Below are 5,861 nucleotides of genomic sequence, written 5' to 3'. Positions count from 1 at the left end.
AGTGATGACACTTTTGTCATCAAAAAATGAAGTAAATTAGAGGAAACCTACAACACCATCAACAATATCCTTACTGGCATAAAATTCACAAAAGAGGAGAACAACAACAAAGTGCCATTCCTAGATGTCACAGTAGAGCGAGCAGTCAATGGTAAATTCAAAACAGCGTCGACAGGAAAACAACACACACGAATCAAGTACTTAGCTACAGAAGCAATGATCCCTACACATAAAAACAAGCTGAATCAGGACACTATTTCAACGAGGCACGACACACTGCAGTAGCCAGTAACGACGAAGGCCAATAAGGAACTGTACAGCGCATTTAAGGAGAATGGGTTGGCAAACGATTCACAGAGAAACACTTCCCTGACCGGGAATCGAACCCGGGCCGCAGCGGTGAAAGCGCCGAATCCTAACCACTAGACCACCAGAGAGACAGCAGTGCCACCTCACAGCTCTAATGTAAATTGCTTCCCTGCCCGGAAATCGAACCTGGGCCACGATCGTGAGAAGGCTTCCACCAATGTCATTGCTTGTATCCATTGCTCCCGATGCGGTCTCCTCTACATTGGGGAGACTGGAGACTCCTCGCAGTGTCAAGTCACAGCGCTTGAGGGAACATCTCCACGACACCCGCAGCAATCAACCCCATCACCCTCTGGCCCAACATTTCAACCCCCCTCCCACTCTGCCGAGAACATGCAGGTCCTGGGCCTCCTCCATCGCCGCTCACTCCCCACCCGATGCCTGAAGGAAGCACGCCCACCTTTCGCCTCGGATAAATTCAACCCCAGGACATCAATGTGGACTTCACCAGTTTCCTCATTTCCCCTCCCCCCACCTTACCTCAGTTCCAATCTTCCAGCTCAGCGCTGTCCTCATGACCTGTCCTACCTGCCAATCTCCCTTCTCAACTGTTCGCTCCACCCTCCTCTCTGACCTGTCACCTCCATCCCCACCCCCATTCACCTATTGTACTCTTTGCTACCTTCGGCCCAGCACCCCCCAATTTATCTCGCCATCCCTGTTAGCGTCCTGCCTCTATTCCTGATGAAGGGCTTAAGCCCGAAATGTCGATTTTCCTGCTCCTCGGAAGCTGTCTGACCTGCTGTGCCTTTCCAGTACCACTCTGATCTAAACTCTGGTTTCCAGCATCTGCAGTCCCCACTTTTGCCTACCCAATAAACCCAGTGTGACGATTTCACATCAACAAACTGACACTAGCAGACACAACGTCTGCAGAAACCCTAGCCACATTACTTTACATTAAAGACATCTGTGAAATGATTTCCAGATAACTCAACCCTCTCAGCATTAAACAACGGCTAGTGAACCTTAAATACCCTATACAAACAACCCGCAAACGAATGTTATTTACAAAATACCATACAAGGAAATACATGAACTCTGCCGCACAGTTCTCTGTGGCAAGAAATGCTGGGATGAGATAAGGAAGATTTTTTCAGCCAAAACGAATCGGCACTAACTGGACAGCCATTTAAAATCAACGCTGTCAGGCCAGGATGGAAGACCGGAAGGGATAATCAGTTTTCTTATTTCCTGAAGATTTACAAAGCTGAGACTGGGTTTTGGCGTTTCTTCCCTTTCCACTCCCAGGAGCCGCAGTGGTTGGGGCGGTGAGTTGGGGAAAGTGAAATGTGCCCGTGAGCAGCGTGTGGGGCTCTTTCAGCTTCCCCTCCTCTGACAGCGCTGTGACGTGACTCTGATGTTCTCAGGGACACTTACTGACGCGAGACAGTGAAAAGAGTCTCGTTCCTGCAGATCAGGAATTCAAACCGTATGCCGGCTTCAGGACAATGAGAAAGATTAATTGGGGTGTGTGAAGAAGCTGTGAGCTGCATTTCAAACATGTAGGTGGAGTCACATGCGTCATCCATTGCGCCCCTGGCACTGTGCGGACCTGACGCCGCCATGCTGCAGAGTTCTGACGTTATACGGACATGCACAGCAATGGGAACATTCACAAGGTGAACAGCCAAAGATAATCACCATCACTGCTTCCCTTCCATCGACCCAACTTTGTGAAGCAGTATCTTTCACTGGCAAATAAAACACCTTTGTCCTCAGGTGCCTGCCTCATTTCGACCACGACTTCACGCCCCTCACTGTTCTAGTCTCATTTCCAAACACTTGGCTCATATCCTCAAAAGCAGCTCTGGGGATATCTGCTTGTTCCACCCTGACAGGCAGTGGGTTGCAGATTCCCGATCAGTCCCAATGTGATTGAAATATTTAAACCCCTCCACTGATTTGCATCTTTAAAAATCCGTGAAACAATCTCCCTTTCTTTCTGACGACAGTTCTCAACTGTAGTCGGCAAGGTTCACACCTGCGTGGGGAACCCGCAATGGATTTAATGTCCATCGCATTCACCACTCTGCCCACCAATACAGAACCACACTGACAGCTTCATTTCGCAGGTCTCTCTGCCCGTGGAGCTGAGAAAGAGTAAATCATTGCAGAGTTTGTTTGAATCCAATCACTTCACAGTTTTCGAAAGGGTTAAATATCTGCAAATGGCGATTCTGGGTGCTTCATCCCGAAAGATGAAATGGACGTTCAGTTAAAAGCAAAACCAGAAATTGCAGGAGCAACTCAGCAGGTCAGGCAGCATCTGTAGAAAGAGAATCAGAGACATTTCAGAACTTTTTTTACCTCATCCAGGAACATCCAAAACTACTGAGTTGCTCCAGCAATTTCGCTTTCTGTCTCGGACTGTCAGCATCCGCATTCCTTTACGTTAGAAATTCAATCAATTCAGAAACCCCTTTGTGCTTCCTCAGTGGAAAAGATTTCCGTTTGGGAAACATTTTCCTGACACCATTAAAAACGCGCATCTTTGCAGCCAAGAAAGCAGTAGGAGCGTGAACAGCAAACGCCCCGTCTCCGGGTGGTCTCGAACCACCAACCTTCCGGTTAACAGCCGAACGCGCTGACCAATTGCGCCACAGAGACAGGTCCGCCCAGCGCCCGCACAGTCTCGTTGAGGAAGCTACTATTCAATTCACAATTTAACCTTCCCGCCCAGAATTACCATTGTCTTCTATCAGTTCAAACACGGCGAATACTGCAGAAAGCCAACGGGTCGAGCTGCATCCGTGGAAAGGTAAACAGAGCCGACGTTTTGAGTGTGCTACCGTTTTTGTTCAGAACTCAGTGTTTTGCCTCTTCCCGAAGTTGGTCCAGGTCTGTATCTCAATTGGCAAACACATGGCAAGTGCAGTGCCGCAATGTGTAGTTATAGCCTTGGCTGTTTAAAAAAAAGCAGTGCATTGTTTAAATGGTGATATATTGGAATGTGGAGAAAGTGAGGACTAGAGGTGAAAGTCGAAAAATGTGGCACTGGAAAAGCAGAACAGGTCAGGCAGCATCTGAGGAGCAGGACAGTGAACGTTTCGGGCACAAGCCCTTCATCAGGAATGATGTGTGGATGTATAAAGGGGTGTCAGAGTCCCTCCATTCCAGTCAATGCCAGTTGTCGGGCAGATGCAGCAGGCAATGAGCGAGGCAAGTGGTATATTACGAAGAGGAATTCAGTTCAGAAGTGGGGTCATTGAACATATTCAAGGGTAAATTCATCTGAGTTTTGAACAACAAAGAAGTGGATTGTTATGGGGGGAGGTAAGAAAATGGTTTTAAGACCAGTACAGGTCAGTCACAGAGTATGACAGCACTGAACAGACCCTTCATCCAACTCGTCCATGCTGAGTATGTTCTCAAACTAAACTCGTCCCACCTACCAGTGTTTGCCCATAAACCTTCGAACCTTTCATATTCATGTGCTTATCCAAACGTTGTAACTCTGCGTGTATAAAATCATGAGGGGTATGGATAGGATAAATAGACAAAGTCTTTTTCCCTGGGGTGGGGGAGTCCAGTACGAGAGGGCATGGGTTTAGCATTAGAGGGGAAAGATACAAAAGAGATCTAAGGGGCAACGTTTTCACGCAGAGGATTGTACGTTTATTGAATGAACTGCCAGAGGAAGTGGTGAAGTCTAGTACGATTGCAACATTTAAAAGGCATTTGGTTAGGTGTATGAATAGGAAGGGTTTGGAGGGATATGGGGTCGTGCGCTGTCAGGTGGGACTAGATTGTTTTGGGATAGTTGGTCGGCATGGACAAGTTGGACCAAACAGTCTGTTTCTGTGCTGTACATCTCTATGACTCTATGACTTCTTCTGGACATTCATTCTGCACTCAGGCCACTCTCTTAAAAAACGATCCTTGTCCTGTCTTTATAAAATCTTTCTCTACTCACCTCAAAATATTTGCTCCCTGATCCTGAAACCCCCAGCTGAGGGAAAGGACACCTGCTGTTCACCTCATCCGTATCCCTCATGATTTTATAATCCTCTATATGCAGTGTGTAGTGGCTCATTGAAATAATGTCCTGATGCAGCTTCGTTTGTGGGTGTTGGGATGATTGCTTCTGTGGTTAAGCACTTGGTTTGCGTGTGTTGTTTTTCTGTAGACGCTAGTTTGAAGTTCACTGTTGAGTGTTCGCTCTACTGTGACATCTAAGAATGGCACTTTGTTGTTGTTCTCCTCCTCTTCAAACCAGGAGCCCCCCTCAGGCCATAGTCTCACTACTTGGAACACCAATATACAGACTAGTCAAAGGCCTCCACTGAAGACTAGAACACCAAGTCGAAGATTCACGCCACTCCATTTATTCCATCCAAGAATTCCTGAACACCAAAGACACTAAGTTAGAAGAGGATGGAATAATGATGTCCTTTGACATAACAGCCCTGTTCACATCCATTAACATCAACGTGGCCAAAGAAAACTGGAGACACTACTCGAAGAACCAAAGACACAAATACAGCACCAACTTCATCAGCAAAGATAGCACTATCCAGCTCGTGGAACTGTGCCTTAACCACCCGCTTCATATTCAGTAACAAGCCTCAAACAAATCAACGAAACACCCATGAAACCACAAGTATCAGGATTCCTAGCAGAAGCAATAATGCAGAGTCTCAAACCAACAGCCCTTCCAACGATCCAAACCAAACTTTGTGTCCGCCACAGTGATGACACTTTTGTCATCAAAAAATGAAGTAAATTAGAGGAAACCTACAACACCATCAACAATATCCTTACTGGCATAAAATTCACAAAAGAGGAGAACAACAACAAAGTGCCATTCCTAGATGTCACAGTAGAGCGAGCAGTCAATGGTAAATTCAAAACAGCGTCGACAGGAAAACAACACACACGAATCAAGTACTTAGCTACAGAAGCAATGATCCCTACACATAAAAACAAGCTGAATCAGGACACTATTTCAACGAGGCACGACACACTGCAGTAACCAGTAACGACGAAGGCCAATAAGGAACTGTACAGCGCATTTAAGGAGAATGGGTAGGCAAACGATTCACAGAGAAACACTTCCCTGACCGGGAATCGAACCCGGGCCGCAGCGGTGAAAGCGCCGAATCCTAACCACTAGACCACCAGGGAGACAGCAGTGCCACCTCACAGCTCTAATGTAAATTGCTTCCCTGCCCGGAAATCGAACCTGGGCCACGATCGTGAGAAGGCTTCCACCAATGTCATTGCTTGTATCCATTGCTCCCGATGCGGTCTCCTCTACATTGGGGAGACTGGAGACTCCTCGCAGTGTCAAGTCACAGCGCTTGAGGGAACATCTCCACGACACCCGCAGCAATCAACCCCATCACCCTCTGGCCCAACATTTCAACCCCCCTCCCACTCTGCCGAGAACATGCAGGTCCTGGGCCTCCTCCATCGCCGCTCACTCCCCACCCGATGCCTGAAGGAAGCACGCCCACCTTTCGCCTCGGATAAATTCAACCCCAGGACAT

At 47.5% G+C, this 5,861-nt stretch overlaps 3 non-coding genes across 3 annotated transcripts; all 3 read right to left on the bottom strand.

Annotated features, from left to right (window-relative positions):
• Nucleotides 1-365: 365 nt before the first annotated feature.
• Nucleotides 366-437, bottom strand: trnae-uuc (transfer RNA glutamic acid (anticodon UUC)). Its single transcript has one exon. It is a non-coding gene; the product is annotated as a tRNA-Glu (tRNA).
• Nucleotides 438-2,905: 2,468 nt separating this feature from the next.
• trnan-guu (transfer RNA asparagine (anticodon GUU)) lies at nt 2,906-2,979 on the bottom strand. Its single transcript has one exon. It is a non-coding gene; the product is annotated as a tRNA-Asn (tRNA).
• A 2,445-nt stretch (nt 2,980-5,424) lies between these two features.
• Nucleotides 5,425-5,496, bottom strand: trnae-uuc (transfer RNA glutamic acid (anticodon UUC)). The gene has a single exon. It is a non-coding gene; the product is annotated as a tRNA-Glu (tRNA).
• Between the last annotated feature and the right edge of the window lie 365 nt (nt 5,497-5,861).

This window comes from Chiloscyllium plagiosum, unplaced genomic scaffold (genome assembly GCF_037043375.1).
Source record: "Chiloscyllium plagiosum isolate Xiang-an unplaced genomic scaffold, Cpla_swu_hap1 HiC_scaffold_27, whole genome shotgun sequence".
NCBI classification, from domain to species: Eukaryota; Metazoa; Chordata; class Chondrichthyes; order Orectolobiformes; family Hemiscylliidae; genus Chiloscyllium; species Chiloscyllium plagiosum.
This window is presented reverse-complemented; position numbering and strand designations above follow the sequence as displayed.